A 19,063-nucleotide genomic window follows, 5' to 3' on the forward strand; every position below is an offset into this window, starting at 1 on the left:
TCTGTGTCTGTTGAAATATAGTTTGTCATACTTGACAGGTAGAAGCCAGATAAATCACAGGTACAAGACAAGAGTCTTATGATTGGAAATACAGTTATCCTGCACCCACTTTGAAAAACTGGGTTTTTGCTTCTTTTCTATGTACAGCTATTTCAGAACAAAGTTTTGGACATTGACTCTGCAGCCGATGATCTTAAAATAGGGATTCTCAAATGGACGATCAAAATCTGCAGGATAATTATCAAATTGTTGTTTTCTCATATCTCAGGAAGGGGGCTTGAACCATTTTTATTTGAGATACTAATAGAAAAGTTGACCCTTAAGCCTTGAGAATGTGATGACCTCTGTAAGCTGTGTAGTGAAATTGTAAATCAACGGTGAAATGAGAAGGTACCTTAAGATATAGAAACTCAGGCAGTACAGAGCTTCAATGGGGAGACTAATGAGTGAGTGATATCTAAGAGTTCAGCAAGTTACAGGAAAAACGATGCTTAAGAAGAGACCATTCGTTTTGGTGAGCCAAGGGTCACTTTTGATATTTGAAAAAGGAACTTCAAGGTTGTTGTGGGGACAGATAAGCAATTGCAAGTGGATGCAGAATGAGTGCATGTCATTCTTACTTACAGCTTTGCTGAACTCTTGGTAGGATGTTACAGTACAAGAAATAACGGCATTTGTAGGGGTACTTTGAATGCCAAGGCCAGTGGTATAGACAGATTTATTTACAAACCTAAACAGAAAACATCCCATAGAGATGGAAAGGGCATCATAGTCAACCATGCCATCATAACTTTGCAATTAAGAATCTTGTTTTGAAACTAAAAGCTCTAAACAACATTAATATGGAGTCTTATAGATTGTACACACACACACACACACACACACACACACACAGTCTTGTTCTTGAGCAGAAGTACATCCTTTTCTCAGGGATGTTTTATTCAAGTGCTTAACATTTCAAGGTGCTTTGAAATAGGTATTGAAAACAATGAGCCTTAAAGTCAGGGCAAGAATGTCTAAGTATTTAAACTGTTCAAGAAATAATGTTCCTCTCCTGCTTTTCTGCATCTGCCTTTTCCCTCACCTCAGTTATTGCTGTATCTCTCTGTATGTGTCTGTTAGCAGAGTATGGTGCTGAGGCTTCAAGGCTCTGGTGAAAGCCTGTGTAGCTCTGAACACCAAATTCACTGTTTCCTAGCTAGGTGACCTTGGGCCAGGTTCTTAACATCTAAGCCTCAGTTTTTCTGCACCTGTAAAATGAAATAGCAATTGTCCTTACCTAACAGGGTGTTGTGAGTTCTTAAATGAGATAATCTATGTAAAATGCAAAATGCGTATCAGGGTGCCTGATATATATTTAGCACCCAGCAACTGTCTCTTGAATTGCACAAAAATCCAAAGTGAATTCACATCTGAATGACAAATGTAGCTGGTCTAGTAGGAACCACTATAACTTAGGCTATTTTGTAATTTTCAGAATTGTGTTCTGTCATTTAGGAAGGTGAAGACAGACCTGGAATCCTAGAATTTTGTGTTGCATTTATTTTTATTCCCTAATAGATCCATATATAGATGATGAATCAGGGAACTGTACACACACACAGACACACACACACACATATATTGTGCCTCTGTGACAAGCATTCTTAGTACACAGAGTCCCTTCGTGAGCTCACTGCCAAGCTGCATGACACATAAATGACTTTTTGGTCCCTCAATTTCTTCTGTAAACTAAGAATAATAATAGTAACTTCTTCTTAGAACTGTTGGGAGGATTAAATGTTTAATACACATGAAGTGCTTGGCAAAGTAGTCATTGCATTTGTTTAATAAGATCTATTTATTGTTGTGGCCATTATTTTAAATAACTAACATAAAACATAGCGAGAGCTAATGAGTACATATGCATAAAGTATTAAGCAAATAAGTCGAAACAATTCAGGCTCAGACACTTGAGAAATATCTCAAGCGATGGTACCTTTGAACTGGGATTTTAACAACGGGAAGGAATTTTTCCAGTATTGAAGAGTATTCCAGGATTAGCATTAGCAAGGGCAAAAGCACGAAGGATGGAAGAGCATGGCAGATCTGGAATATGAAGAGACATTTGATGATTAGACATAATTCTATCATCTTATAAATCACGGTGCCTAGTTCAATGTCTGACATACGACTTTTGGATGGATGGATGAAGGGCAGGAGTGGGAGGGAGAGAGGAAGGGTGAAATCAACGACTAGAAGGATTGATAAAGGGATGTAGGGAAGAAGGGAGGGAAGAAGGGAGGGATAAATGGATGAATTATACCATGACCCCAACCTTCTTTCAATTGTGGCTATTGGGCACAAGTTTGAGATGATGATTTTGTACCTGATACTGGCTTAAACATCCCCCTCAACGTTTCCTGCACTCTGCTCAGACAGGCTAAATATAATCGATGAGCAAACTTGATCCTGCAACCCTCAAAAGGCAACTGTGTGAACAGCGCCTTTGAATTTGTGGTAATATTGCAGACCTCAAAATTCCCATAATGAATCTGGCTGTCAAATTTTAGAGGTCGCCAGAACTAATAGCAGAAGAGAATCCTTACTTGCAAGGAATCTCACCTAAGTTTGTTTTCTGCTTTCCACAAGTCAGCCAAGCACTGGCCTGGCTGTATAAAACAATGAACTTGCATTCCTGTTTTTGCTGCTGCTTATGGCCTTAAGCTGTCACCTTCATTTTAAAAGACCATCAAGGAAAGAGCCCTGGTTTTGTTACATCTTGAAGCATACGTACTTGGCAATGCCTACCACAGTGGACATTGCTAAATGCTGCAGTAGACTGCATATTTTTCCCTTCTTGTTTCTTTCCCCCTTTGATTTTTTTAAACTGCCTTTTGGATGTTTGGTGCCAACTTTTTTTAAAAAATCAATAAGCCCAAACATTACAGCAGCAAGTTTAATATAGTTCACCTTCCCGGCACAGGCCTCAGGGAAAGCGAGAAGCCTCATGTTAAAGCGGTGCTGAGCTCATATCTCAAAAGATGTTTGGGGTGGAAGGCACTTGCTCAGCAAGATTTTGATACCTTCAGATGCAAATGAGATGGTCCCTGCAGGACCAGGCTTGGCATGGGACCATATTGAGATATTTGTAAGGAAATGATGCTCCAATAAGCTCTGACGACTATACTGGGAGCACAAAGGCAACTCAGAAAGCTGGAAGACCACAAACTGCACAATCACTGGAGTTCTGTCCGAAGGCTGAAGGTAGAACCTGAGGCCAGGGTCCTGTGGGGACTTGCCCTGCTGTAGGGAACAGACTGCCACAATTTTTAACACGCAATGGTTCACTTCATAAGCAACAAACTATGATTTGAGTTCTGGTTTTCTTTTCATCTTTTGAAGAACACAGGTTTGGAGGGCCAACTATGTTAGGCAATTTTAGTAACAAATAAGGCTAGTGTCTTCATTCATCCATTCGTTGGTTAAGCCCATATTTACTGGAGGCCAAGGTTGCAATCATCCTAGTGTGTTCTGGGATACCAGGTGAATAAAGCTAGATTTGCTCACCATGGTATCCCAGTCCTGCCTTCGTGGAGCTTCTGATCTGGTTGGGAAAGAAAGACAGATCATCACCCAAATCAATGGGAAATTTTAATTGTGATGAATGCCACATAGGAGACAGAGCTTGGCCAACATGTATTGAGTATTTACTCCACTGGGTCCTTCACATGCAGTATCTTCTTTAAATCTCACAACAGTACTTCCATTTTATGTGTTAAATCAAACTATAAATCAGTGCATACAGTATTCATTGTAGCCAACTTTAGAAGACAGGGAATTTTGAATGTAAACTGAGATGGTTTGATTTCATGGATTCTACCACCTTCTCAGCTCTGTGCTCCTTACAGTAACTGTCTTCATCTCTGTAACAGGTAATCATTCACTAGTTGCCCACTATGTGCAAAGAGCTGAAGGTGCAGCAGTGAAGAAGACAGGCATGGTCCCTGCCCTCTTGCCTCTTCTAATCTAATGGAAGTGGTGCTTAGAGTTCAGGGAAGGAAGTTGAGAAAAATTAAGCAAACTCTTTTTCTTTGTTATTCTGTCTGAGTCTCTGTTAAATAAAAATAAAATTACTGTGAATACAATGCCAGCACTAGAATATTAAAATAATCCAATTACTTTCATCCATAATTGATTATTAACTTTTATGAAAAAGATACGTAGACATCTTATTTACTCTGCAAGAAGATATTTACTTAGCTCAAAAGAAGAGACATTTTGTAAATAGGAGGCTTCATCACTACATGATTAGTTGTCCCAGCACCATGTGCAATCGGTGTTTAATAAATCATATTATAAGTCGTCTTCTGAAACGTTAATTAAGTGGTAAAACATTTGCTGAAAGTTAAAAGTTACCAAGGATTTAATTATAACCTTGTGGACACCATTTCCAGTTAATTACATACCCTTCTTATATACTTGATAAACCACAAAATGCACCCCATTAATGATCAATTGGGATTAAATTAGTTGGAATTAGTTTTTATTAAATCTAAATTAGATTTTTATTTGTGATACAATAAAATAGTGCGCCCAGCTCTTGCCACTATGATTTGGGATATTTCTGTAGAGAGTGATTACCAGATGTCTAATTGGGCAATTAATAGATACAGTTTCTGAATTAACATAATTGGGGAACCTAAAAAAGAAAACAGAATGATTATGCAGCCAGCAGACCATCTTTTTTTTATCCTACCATTCAGTCAGGGTTGTCAACCACCCCTTCATTCTTCTGGAAAACCGTGCTTCTCTGGGCTGGATTCCCACCAGAAAATGTCATTGTGAACATAAAGCAAATGGTGGTGACGTGCTTCATTGTGGAGATAGTAACTTTCAAGGCCACCTACGAGGACAGCTCTCTTCCAGGCTATGCTGGGCCAGTGGGCAGGTACAGTGGGCCTTCATGGTGTTTAGAGAACCTCGAAGATAACCTGCTAGATAATAGTGTGTTTACACAGCTGACAAGAGTCCAAATGCACAAACCCATCTCTTCCCAAAAACAATTTGCCAGATGAGTTTAGTTTGATGTTCCAAAGCTTTTTTATTTTGCCATTTAATACTCCACAGAGGGGATTGAGAGTTAACCTCTCCGTTTCTGCCACAGTCTTAAATCCCTTAATAATTACTTTCCCCACATGTTGGGTGCATCATCCTGCAGTGCCTCCTTTGCCATCTGTGTTCTCTTAAGGGATAATCTGCCCCCGACATGTAAACAGGCTCTATTTAGACCAATCTGGAAAGGTAGGTCTTGCCTGCCTTATTCACTGTGGGCACCAGCCTCACTGTCCGATCCTTTTTGGTCCCATAGTCTTCTTAAGTTTCAGAATATTGTGCCCACAAACAGACAAAAATTGGTGAGAATTACTGAAAATTAAAAGTATAAGCTTATATATATATATATTTAACACAGAGAGAATTCACACTAATGAATTACATAACGTTTGTAAAACAGTTTGGCGTACATCATCTTCCATTTGTACTTGAAGTCCTTATAATGATGCTCTGCTCTTCATGCCTTCCATGTGAGTTGATGAAACAGTCTGGTCAGATGAGCTGTTACAGTTTAGTGCTACTTTTATTATTGCTTTCTCATTTTAAAAAAAAAAAAAACTGCCTTCTAACTCTATGCTGGTCCATCCCATCCATTACTCATTCAATAAACCTGTGTTGTCCATCACTTCTCTCTTTAGGAGCTCATTCGTTCATATAGCAAATGGACGTGAACTGCCTGTTCTTAATGCACAGCTTGTAAGAGCTCATTCATTCGTATAGCAAATGGATGTGAACAGCTCTGCACCTAACACATTGGGATGCAACAGTAGACAATACTGATAATAGTCCCTGTTCTCATGAGGTGTCAGTTAGGTGGGAGAAAGAGACTGATAGATAAATATACAACTAATAAATTATCGTAAGTGCTGTACAAAGCAAAAATAAAAGTGAACTCTACGGAAGATAACAAGGAAGACTTCTTTAACTATTTGGACAAGAAAGGTGTCTTTGAAGACAGGTTATTTAAGCTGAAACCTGAGTGGAAGAAAGTGCATTCTGGGCAGAGGGAACATTTAAATGGGCTTGAGGTGGGAAGGAGCTTGGATATTGAGTAAACTGGGGGAACAGGAAGCAGAAGGATGTGATCGCAGCATGATGAATACACAAGTGGCATGAGTTGAGAGTTCGGAGGAAATAGGAAGTGGCAGTTAAAGCTGTGACTGAGGACCACGATCAGTAGTGGGAACAGTTGGAAACTTTGAAGCCAAGTGGCAGAGTGACCTGATTTGATCAGGCTTTGAGATCAAATCTGGCTGGTTGGTGGAGAATGCCTAGGAAGAGGACTAGAGAAAGAAAAGTTGAGGGGAGGCTGTTAAAAGTTTTCCAGAAAAGAGAGATCATGGCCTGGAGTGAGGAATGGGCAGTGGAAGGGGCCGAAGGGGACAATTGGGGATGCATTTTAAGAAGAAACCAAAAGGACGAATTGGCCATGGGGTCAAGGCTATAGAAAACTGCAGAAGTCTACTAGGTTTCTGGCTTAAGCAACTGAGTTTATTTATTCATTCACCACATCTCTGTCTCTCTCTCTCTCTCATTATCTCTCTCTCCCTCCCCTATCTCCCTCCCTCCCTCCCCTGTCCCCTCTCTGTCTGTCCTTTCTTCCTTCCTTCCTTCCTTCCTTCCTCCCTCCCTCCCTCCCTCCCTCCTTCCTTCCTTCCTTCCTTCCTCCCTCCCTCCCTTCCTCCCTCCTTCCTTCCTTCTTCCCTCCCTCCTTCCTTCCTTCCTCCCTCCCTCCTTCCTTCCTTCCTCCCTCCCTTCTTTACTTCCTTCCTCCCTCCCTTCTTTACTTCCATCCTCCCTCCCTTACTTCTATCCTCCCTCCCTTACTTCCTTCTTTCCATCCTACCTCCTTCCTTCCCTCCCTCTTTTTCTCTCTCTCTCTTTCTTCCTTTCTTTCTGTCTGCCTGTCTTTCACAAGGTCTAGCTCTGTCACTGAGGCTGGAGTGCAGTGGCACAGTCAAACTCCTGGACTCAAGCAATCTTCTGTCTCAGCTTCCTGAGTAGCTGGGACTACAGGTGCAGGCCACCACAACTGGCTAATTTTTGTATTTATTTTTGTAGAGATAGGGTCTTGCTATGTTGTCCAGGTTGGTTTTAAACTCCTGGGCTCAAGTGATCCTCCCAGCTTTGTCTCCCAAAGTGCTGATTATCGGCACGATCCACCTCACCCAGCCCACCACATATTTCTTGAACCCTTTGTACATGCCAGAGATCAGATATTACAAATGTCATCCAGACAGGAAAGGTCTGTGCTCTCATGGAGTTAACATACCTTGAGAGGAGTTGATAGGCTAATTGCAGAAAATTCCCTCTATCTTCATTTGTTCAAATTTTGGTTTGAGGAGTATCAGACTTTCCTCACCTGTAATTCTGGCACAGTTTGCTTTGGCAATGATTGTAACTTACTCTCATCCCATCTGAACTTATTCTCTTCTAAAATGACTTTGCTTCCCTCCTGTTGGGACAGGAGGGATTTCAGAGATCTCCTTAGTGCTGTCAGATTATAAATGCTTAACGGGTCTAGGGTTACGTCTTTGGGTGGGAGTCGAGTGACACAACTAAATGTCCTTAAATTTCAGACCAACTACTCAAGCCATAGGTTTTTTGTTGTTGTTCATTTGTTTGTTTTCAGGGGGTGGTGGGGGGTGAGGGTGCTCTTTAGTGATTTTTCATGTAGGAACTTCACAATTAATTCCAAGTTTTTGTTTTAAATAAAATTTCCTTCTGATTATTACAGTACAATAGATCCCCTTTGTAAAATTTCAAAAATAAAAAAGTAAAAAAGAAGCATAATCACTCATAATTCCACTTGTTTTATAAAATAGTTGTATAAGTCTTATACTTTATATGCGTATTTCAATGAAGTTTTTTATTATAAAATTATATCTTGAATTTGACAATGACAAAAATTGGTTTTTTAAAACACTCTTCATAGATACAACTTGAATTATGTGGATGTAGAAGTTATTTTCAATGTATCACAATCACAAATATAATTTTAATGAAGTACTTTTTACATGAACTTTCTGTGTTATTCAGGTTTATTTCATTTTTGGTTGTATCCTGGAAGTAGAATTAACAGGTCAAAAGGTAGGAATGTCTTAAAGACCCATGACACATATTGCTAAATTGTTCCTAAAAGGGTTGTGTTAATTAACACTTCCCAGAGCAATGCAAGAAAGTAAGTTAAGCCAAACTCTTTCAAACATCATTTTCTCCTCTCTCCTGCCTTTTAAATTTTTAATGTATGTTAATTAAATGGGTGAAAAATTGCCTCTCGTTTTTTTCAGTTGCCTTCTTTTTTATTTTTATTAGATAGTTTGAAAATCTTCCTTACCCCATGTATGTGTTAGTCATTTATAACTACTCTTTCATGGATTATTTTTTTCATGTCCATTACTTGCCTATTTGGGTGCTAGTTTATTTGTTTGTATGAAATCTTTATATATGTGTCACCCAGGGTTATCTTCTGTTTTACTGGCTTTGTTCCTTCCTACCCTCACCCCGGTAAAGAGGAGTGTCTTAAATGTCCTGACACATAGGTTTTTATAAAAATGACCAATGTGAGCAAGAGAAAGTGTTTTAAATTAATTATTCCATTCTGAAAAAAAAAAGTCAGAAGTCTGTACCACAGAGGACTGTAGGAAAACACATGCAGTAAGATGCCCCATTATTATGGATTCACTCTGCCTTCCCAGGATGGGATCCAACAGGACACAGTACTGCTTCAGGGGTCAATGCTTTCCAGCATTGATCATGGGAGGACACCAGTGGAGTTTAAGTTGGGGCTCAGGATAGAACTCAAAGTAGAAAAGGAGGAAAAACTGTGGCCTTGGGAGGTACACCTCTCCAAAACCAATGATAAAAAATGAGAGAGCAAGCAAAAATCATCAACAAAATACATGCACAGATAAGCTAAGAGCACTTTGCACTGTCTTCTAATCTCTGTCATTTCATGACTGGCTACTGGCAATTTGTGTTGTTCAAGCAACGAATGAGGACAGAATGTCCTTCCAACCATGGTGCCTATAGCCATTCCTTTTTGTGCAAAATCAAGCAAAGTGCAGCAATTCTTGATTGCTATTATTTTCTCTCTTACTCCAAGAATTGTACCTTTGTTCAGTTTGGAAAAATGGGTGATCTTAGTTGAAAGGATGCCTCTGATTATCTGTTTATCCATCTATCTATGATGGTTAATTTTATGTGTTAACTTGACTGGGCCATGGGTGCCCAGATATTTAGTTAAACATCATTCTGGGTGAGTCCATGAGTGTATTTCTGAAGGAGATTGATATTAGAATTGGTAGACTAAGTAAAGTAGATGGCTCTCTGCAGCGTGGGTGACACTCATTCAATCCACTAAATGCTGAGTAAGGGAGAAATGTGCTTTCCTTGTTTGACTGTCTTTAAGCTGGGACATTGGTCTTTCTATGCCCTGGAACTCTAACTTGCACCATTGGCCTTTTTGGGTTTTCAGCTTGCATACTGGACTTCATGGGATGTGTCAGCTTCCATAATTGTGTGAACCAATTCCATATTTTCTTTCTCTTTGTCTGTCTATCTATCTACCTACCTACCTATCATTTATTTTTGCCACTATTCGATATCTACAACCACTTTTAATCAGCTCTTGAGATCTTTTTTTTTTTTTTTTTTTTTTTTTTTAGATGGAGTCTAGTCACCCAGGCTAGAGTGCAATGGCAAGATCTCGGCTCACTGCAAACTCTGCCTCCTGGGTTCAAGGGATTCACCTGCCTCAGCCTCTTGAGTAGCTGGGATTACAGGGGCCTGCCACTGTGCCTGGCTAAGTTTTGTATTTTTTTTTTTTTTTTAGTAGAGACAGTGTTTCACCATGTTGGCCAGGCTGGTCTCAAATTCCTGACCTCATGATCCACCCGCCTCAGCCTCCCAAAGTGTTAGGATTACAGGAGTGAGCCACTGCGCCCGGCCTCAGCTGTTGATATCTTGGTGCAACCTTCTCAACCCTGCTTATTGGCAGGTTATTCTGTTTTGGTGATGATGTGTTTATGAAGGTATGTGCCTGAGTGCTTATGCTCCAGATGTGGTATCACTCAGGTGAAAGCAGATGCCATCTGTACAGCAGCTCCAAGGAGTAAACTGACTCCTATGAGAATAAGTGGCTGCTGCATTGTGGCAGGGCTGGGGTCACTGCTTCACTGGACACACTCACCTAAATTTAGGTCCCAACTGCTTGGCTGTCCTGAGTCAGATGATTCCTGCTGAGCCTACCATACAACTTCAAATGTAGGCTTCTTCCTATAAGATGTATTAGTTTCCTGTTGCTGCTATAACGAATTGCCACAAACCTGATCACTTAAAACAACACAAATTTATTGTCTTACCATTTTGAAGGTTAGAGGTCCCAAACAGGATGAACTGGGCTAAAAGCAAGTTGTTGTCAAGGTTGCATTCCTTCTGGAGGCATTTGGGGAGAATCTATGTCCTTGTTTATTCCTGTTTTTAGGGGCTGCTAATATTTTTTGGCTCACAGTTCGTTTTTTTTTCCCATCTTCAAAGTCAGCAACATTGCATCCCTCTGGCCTTTCTTCCATGGTCACATTTCCTTCTGACCACAACCAGGAAACATCTTCCACTTTTAAGAACCCATGTAACCAGATTGGGTCCAACAGGATAATTTATTCATGTCAAGGCCCTTAATTGTATACGCAAAGTTGCTTTTTCCATGCAAGGTGACAAATTCAGTTTTTTTAATTAAGATGGTGGGCATCTTGGAGAAAGGCGTGGTGTGTTCTGTGCATTATCCTGCCTTCAAGAAGTAAGCCCCATTTTTAAAAAATTGCTTTCTGTGTTTAGGGTAAATTCTTGTTAGAAACTCACCAGTTTCTGATCCTGAAAATAACTTTTGGTCTCCTAAGAGCTCATGTACTAAAGTCTTAAATAAGATATAGAAGAAGTATCAACTGATTTAAATGCTCAGCCTGGAATGTGTGCCTTAGGGGAATGTCACCACTTCCATGAGCTTCCAGTCTTCTGTTTGGTGTGGGAGAACAAGCCTGGTTACCTAAGTTCCCTAGTGCAGTAAGAGTCTTGAAAATATGAAGCAGCTCCCCTATGCCCCCACAAGCTTCCATTCTCCTCGGAGCTCCTCTGGACTCTATGCTGGGATGCTCTGCCATTATACTACATGCATGCGTATGTCCTTCCTAATTTCCTAGAGAAGAGAGAGCCTTGAGGACTTGGGTTATCCTAAGTTAATGACTAAAGTTTATATGTACTCCAAAGTTCAGATCTATTTATGTTTCTGCTTATCAAATCTCCCAAATCCACCTCAAAATTGCCATGTCCAAAATCAAATTTGTTGTCTTCCCCACACTGAATTTCAAAATATGGTCTCTTTTTTGGGTTTTCTATTAGAGTGAATGGCACTAGTAATCACTTTTAACTTTCATGAGCCATCAGTCTCTTAAGGAATTGTGGAATTCTTTTACTTCAACAACTGTCTGGTCTGAGCAGCAACTATCGCCTCTTACCTTTAGTGGCTACCTAACTGATGTCTCCATACAACCTCTTGCTCTTTACAATCAATTTTTCTAGAAAAAAATCCAGAATGAGCATTTCAAATAAACATCTGGTAGTGTCCTCCTCTCTGCTTGAAACAATTCAATACCTCTTCACCATGGTTGGCCATGGTTGATCTGGCCTGGCTCTGTTGCTATCTTCAGCAAGCATTCCTCCAGTCAATGCTTTCAGCCACCCGGAACTTGATATGGTATTCACAAAATGTTCTGTGTTCCCCACTAAGAGAAGGCTTTTCTTCAGGCTCCCCACTCTGCCTGGTATCCTCCTCCACTACCCTCATCCTTTGCAAACCCTCTTCATCAAATAAGCACAAGTCTGATCATCAGGCCTCGAGTCACACATTCGGCTCTTATTGAAACCTTTTTTAGCAACCCCCTATGCTGGATCAGACCTCATTGTTCTCATTGCAGCTTGTAATTGCATTCTCATGCAGATAAGGTATCTGTCTGTCTGCTTAGGATTGTATTTTCAGCACATAGTCCAGGCACCTGCCTTATTTTAGTTTCACATATAGCATCACAACAGCTCGATGATCAGCTTCCCTCTCCCCAGGTTTCCCTTTCCCTGCCTACACTGCCACTAAAATGAGTTCTCGAAAGTGTAAATCTGAGGATGCCGGTCCTCTGCTTCTGATTTAATTTTAGAATGGGGATGCTTTCATATTGCCTACTGAAAGTAATCTAACATCCCTTAGCTTTATTGATAGCACTGCAGAACTTAGGCACCTGCTCCCTGATTCCCCTTTTTCTCCTCCTCCCTATACCCAATGGTTACCCCCACTCAGAGCTGCTCACTGTTGCTGGGACTCACTGCTCTACTTTCATTTTTGCCTTTCTCTCTGTTGCCTGAACCACCCTTCCCCCAACTTCTGCATGTTCCAGGCTTTCCCACAGACCACGCCCACAAGCCAGCTCCTCTAGCAGCCTATTTTCATCCTTTCCAGCTGGCCATCCTCTCTTCATCCCCCACATGCTCACATGTTTATCGCATGTTGAAAACACAGAGCAGCAAGACTAGAGCTGTGCGTGCACAGATGTCTCCTTTCAACCACATAATAAGCGTACTATTTGTTGAGCTTCCATTATATGCCAGGCATTATGGACACAAGAGTGAGTAACACACAATTCCTGCCTTCAAGGAGCTTACACTCTAGTGAGAGCAATAGACAAGCAAGTGGATGATGGAATACAGTCATCTAAGTATATGCTCACCTTAAATAGTCTATAAACTCCTGAAGAAAAGAGCCATATCCTTATATCCCTTTTACTCACATATGTTTTAATAAAGAAATATTGTCCAAACATTAATCAAACCCATCAGAGTTTTATGGTAGAAATTGTGACTCCTTGTGTCTAACTGTAAGAAGATATAACAAAGACCACTGCATTTTTAAAGTCCTGTATATTAAAAGTATTTCCAGATCAGAAATGGAGCCAGATCTGGTCCCTGCAGACACATTCCATGCCTGTCATTAAAAGCCAAATGACTACATCTTTACTCAGAATAATGAGCAGCAAAGCCAATTGCCATTTTAACATACAACAGCCAAAACCATACAGAGAGGCACAGTGAGAATACAATTCTAATGCAGAGTTGTCTTAATCAAATGCTTCTTTATCAGTAACTTATGGTTAAAATTTTTTTATTTGCTTGCCTTACTGCCCCTAAAGAGAGGTGTTAGCTGTGGCAGTTTTATTACACTTTTGTTCCAGTCAACCATGATGACCCAGACCCTGTTGGAATGATTTTTAAAGAAATGAAAACAACCCAAAAGTCTAGCTAACAAATTTGATTATATACATGCATTGAAAAATTATTAAATAGTTTTCAAAGTAAAAAAGACGAGAAATGCCACTTGCAGTACATGTCAGAAATTAAGACAGTAACTGTCTTAATTTCTTGCATTTTCTAAGCGTATGCCTCCCTGTCTTTGATTCTCCTTTTCCATCAACCTGGAATGCCCTCTCCATGCTGTTCTCCAGACAGACACATGGCATCCTTAGCTGGTGCTTCCCTGATGACAACACCACTATTCTTGGGCTTGTTAAAGCTTGTACTCCACTAGCTTGTGAACTCAAAGAAAGCAAAAGTCAAGTCTCATCCTCTGTAGCGCTGCAACATACTATGAGTATCTGTCTAATGAAAGAGAGTTCATTCCAATTCAGTTAGGAAACTGATAACTAATTAGTAAAAAATAGATGATATAAACATCCCCCACAATAGAAAACACAATTTTGCAGTAAATGCTGGAAATAAAATATTTAAAAATCACAAGAACACATGGACACAGGGAGGAAAACATCACACGCCAGGGCCTGTCGGGGGATCAGGGGCAAGGAGAGGGAGAGCATTAGGACAAGTACTAATGCATGCGGGGCTTAAAATCTAGATGACGGGTTGATAGGTGCAGCAAGCTACCATGGCGTCTGTATACCTATATAACAAAACTGGACGTTCTGCACATGTATCCCAGAACTTAAAGTAAAATTAAAAAATAAAAACAAAGGCATCACCACTAAACAAGACGATCTTAAAATGATAATTCCAAATGCTGTAGAACTTACAGTAAAATAGGGATAGATAACCTGTAGCAGTAGTGCAATAATTTGCATGTTTTATTTATGGCAAGAAAACAATATGGAAATGAAATAGTTAATCATGGCATGTCAATCTGCTACGGTTTGAATATATACCCAAAGTTCATGAGTTGAAAACTTAATTCCCAGTGCAACACTGCTGAGAAGTGTGACCTTTAAGACATGATTAGGTCTTATGGACTTTGTTCCTATGAATGAATCAATGCTGTGGTCACAGGAATGGTTCCTCATCATGGGAGTGGGTCCCTGATGAAAGGATGAGTTCATCCTCCTGCCCTCTTTACTCTCTCTTGCCCTCTCTTTGCCCTTCCACCATAGGATAATACAGTAAGAAGGCCCTAGCCAGATATGGCCCCTCAATCTTGGAATTCCCAGCCTCCAGAAATACGAGAAATTAAGTCTCCATTCTTTATAAATTACTCAGTCTCAGATATTCTGTTATAGCAGCACAAAATGAACTAAGCTACAATGCAATAAAACATTCCATGACAATTAAAAATGATAGTTACAAATAATCTGACATTATGCCTTATGAAACTGTATTTCATAATACACAAGAGCTGCAAATAAAACAGACATGGTTTGACTTCAGATGCCACACTCTGGGTGAACCTTTAATATGTTTTATTTTTACTAGTGTGCTTTACAATTCAACAGCATAGAAATCATAAACTTCTTTTTCGGACTATATTCTAAAGTTGCATATTAAAAAATGATGTGATTTCTAGTAACTTCACAATTTTACCACACCATGACTCAACACAATTTCTAAATATTTTGAAAATATTCCTTTTCCCCCTCTACACATACACTGCATATATATATTTGGGGATGTGTGAGTGTGACTATTTTATAGTATTTATGTAAAAAAACAGTTACAGGAAAATTCCAGGTAAATATGTTAGATTGAATATACAAATACTACATATTTTCTCTTCCTCTCAAAATCCCATTCAAATGACAATATTGGGCTTCTGTAAAGGGCATCAGCTGGGTACAGTGGCTCATGCATTTAATAGCCCAGTGATTTGGGAGACAGAGTTGGGAGGATCACTTGAACTTGAGACTTTGAGATCAAGCCCGAGCATATGTGCCAGACCCCATCTCTAAGGAAAAAAAAAGAGAATTAGCTGGATGTGGTTCACAGGCTTGTAGCCTGGGACAGTGAGGTGGGTGGATTGCTTGAGCCCAGGAGTTTGAGGCTGCAGTGAGCTATGATTGCATCACTGCACTCCAGCCCAGGCAATAGAGCAAAACCTTAAAGAACTAGGAGTAGAGCTACCATTTGATACAGCAATCCCATTACTGGGTATCGACCCAGAGGAAAAGAAATCATTATACACAAAAGATACTTGCACATGCATGTTTGTAGCAGCACAATTCACAATTGCAAAAATATGGAACCAGCCCAAATGCCCATCAATCAACAAGTGGATAAAGAAAATAATGGCATTTACAGCAACCAGGTTGGAATTGGAGACCATTATTGGAAGTGAAGTAACTCAGGAATGTAAAACCAAACATTGCATGTTCTCACTCATAAATGGGAGAAAAGCTATGAGGATGCAGAGGCATAAGAATGATACAATGGAATTTAGAGACTTGGGGAAAAGGTAGGAAGTGGATGAGGGATAAAAGACTACACATGGGTTCAGTGTACACTGATCAGGTGATGAGTACACCAAAATCTCAGAAATCACCACTAAAGAACTTATTCATGTAACCAAAAACCACCTGTTACCCAAAAATCTATTGAAATAATAAGAAAAGGGCATAAATAAGAATAAAAAAGGGAATAAGCACATGCACAAAATTTTAGAAGCTGGAAAGCAAAAGGACGAATAGTAGTGACAGTAGTACTGAGAAAAATGAATCATAAGCTGGCCATGAGGAAAGTTGAGAGGCAATCCATTTTAGACCCCAGAATCCCCCAGATGGCCAGGATAACACTGCGTACCTCTGAAAGTGAGGGTAAAGATGGTGCTTTTCAGAAGCAGGCTCCCTGTTCAATGCGCGTCTGAGAAGTAGTTTGATTTCCAGATTACTTCCCCACTCTGCTGAGCAACTTTCTCTCTCCCATCCCAGCATGAGAACGAAGTTTTCTTCTCCATAGATGATAAAGCAAAAGTTCTGCTTTGTAAAATAAGAAACGTCATAAAAGAAATGTGTGTATTTGCCTTTTAGAACTATCACTCACGTGCCTGGAGTGAAGAGTTTGAAAGGTGAGATGGAGTCAGAAGGTGGGAAACCAGTCAGCAGACAGTGAAAGCTGGGAAGAGATCATCTGGGCTGAGAATCCCTGGAGAAATATTTTCTGGAAAGTAGAAATCACAGCCCTTAGTAAGTGACTGGATATAAAGGAGGGGCCAGAGAGGGATAAATTAAGGATGATCCCAAGATTTCTGTTTCGGGTGACCAGATAGTCACTCTCTGTCTTTTTCTTTCTCTTCCATCCTCAGTATTTTAATTGTTCCAGTATTTCCATGATAAATCCCAGTATCTCAAATATTTTTGGAAAGGAAGGAAAAACACACTTTAATCATAATTTCTCCACCATCTACTTCAAGCTTCATAGCAGCAGTAGGTTTCAAGAAGGAGACTGGGGAGAGTAGACATACCATTTAGGTGAGATGCTTGTAAACCAGGTGGTAGGAACTTGAGATTTCATATATTGAATATATAAAGTTGAGTGATGGCCTTTTCTATGCAAATTAGCCATCCCTACTATGTGCCATCTGGAGAAATGATTCCATTTGTCTTTGTTATCTGCATCATTTGGGGAGTTACAATTCACCCTGGTGTCAAGTCTGTCCCCAGTACATATTTCCATCCAAATTGTTGATACTTTTTTTTTTTTGAAACTGTTACTGTAAAGTGAGACATGCACAGATGGAAAGATCAAATGAATGTTTGCTTTGTTTTTACTGGGCAACACTTCTTCTAAGTGGTATTTACTGGTATTTGTCAGTAGAATAAAGCACATTTTAATGTCATGCAACCTTTCTAAAAACAGTATCTTCTATTTACGTATCTCTCTGTAATTGTAGAAGGAATCACAAAATAAAAAGTGACCTTGACAATGCCTGAATATGGCATCTTGACACAGCTTATCCATTACAAAGTTAACATGTCTCCTTACTGGTCATTGTTAGTAGCAGCTTGGTATCTGTGGCCACTTCCTGGAAAACATATGCAGTTGAGTCTTAATTTTTTTTTTTTTTCCATTATGGCCAGGGAACAACTGCAGAATATCTGCGTGGCTAATGCTGCCATATCTTTTTTAGGCAAACAGCTGGTAGCTCAATGACTTTCTTTCTTAAAAAAACAAAAAAAACAACTGCTTCTTGCTCTGAAGTTTCAGCAGGGAGCTGCTGCTTCATCATCAAGTCATGTCACATATTTTATAGTGCTAAACTTTGCCGTAGGAGTTGAGAAACAAAAACGAAAGAAAATTGATGCACTCTGTGAATTGGTGGCAGTGAACAGAAAGTAATAGGTGGGCATGAAACTCAGCATCTAGTGAGGATGAGGGTAGCACAGTCCCCACTGACACTGGGAACTTGAACATTAGAGCCATTTCAGATGCCTGGAGGAACAATAGTGCTCAGCAGAGGGTGTACAGTGGTGGTGTGATCTGATCATGGGTTCTTAGTGCAATTTCAGGGGGATGGAGTGTGTAAGAGAATGAACTCAGATGAAAAGACTTCAGCTCAGAAAGGAGATCAGAAATAATAGATTGCTTAAAAATGAGAAACAAGAGTCAGGTATGATATTTTCCACATGGGCAAAGGCATGAATGCAACAAAATGCACCTGCCCTTAACACGTAAGAGGAGAAATAATTCTGCTCCATGGTTTTAAAAGGGAAACAGTACATGAGAGTAATTAATAAAAAAGGATGAATGGCATTTATATATAAAGAGTGTTTATAAATAAGAATTTTATGATGATACATAAAGACAAATATTGAATATTACAAGAGAAGAAATGCATCCCATGAATAAACATTTACAAGGTTTAGTCTGAGTAACAAATAGTGCTAAGTAGAACAACCATGAAGTATCATCTTGCATCTCTTATTTCAATGGAAAATGATAACATAAAAGTTGCAGTGGTTTTTTGTCCTTGTGATAGTTTGCTGAGAATGATGGTTTCCAGCTTCATCCATGTCCCTACACAGGAAAACTTAAAGTATAATAATAATAATAAAAGAATTTCTGCCCTATCTAAAAAAAAAAGTTGCAGTGGAATGGTTGCATGTTTACATTGCTGATGGCAGTAAGTTTTTATAAATCTTTTCTAGGAAGCAAGTTGTCAAATGGTGTAAATATATTCCTATTTAGTAATAGACATTCTGGGAGTCTTTCCTGGGTTTGACAATTCTAAATATAGAAAAAGATGCATAAATTGAGAGATTAATTTGTGGTGTGTGTGTGTGTGTGTGTGTGTGTGTGTGTGTGTGTGTGTGTAATTAGAGCTTAATATCAGAAAAAGCCAGCACAGGATAAGTTAAATAAATGATGACATACCCATTGCCTAATGAATTAACTTAACATTTTAATTATGGCAGCTACGTAGCAACTTGAAAAGCATGTATAATATCCAACTAGGTGTAAAAGAAATAAGCAGCATATTTAATGGTAAATGCACTATGATTATAACTGTGTAAAAAATAATAGCTATCATTTATAGAGAAGTCTTTCTCATCAGCTACTTTGTTAAGTACTTTGCATTGACTATCCTATTGAATCTTTGTAATAGCCACATGAGGTTAGCATCCCATTTACAAATGAGCAAACTTTGACTTGGGAG

The sequence above is a fragment of the Symphalangus syndactylus genome, chromosome 11 (genome assembly GCF_028878055.3).
Source record: "Symphalangus syndactylus isolate Jambi chromosome 11, NHGRI_mSymSyn1-v2.1_pri, whole genome shotgun sequence".
Lineage (NCBI taxonomy): Eukaryota > Metazoa > Chordata > Mammalia > Primates > Hylobatidae > Symphalangus > Symphalangus syndactylus.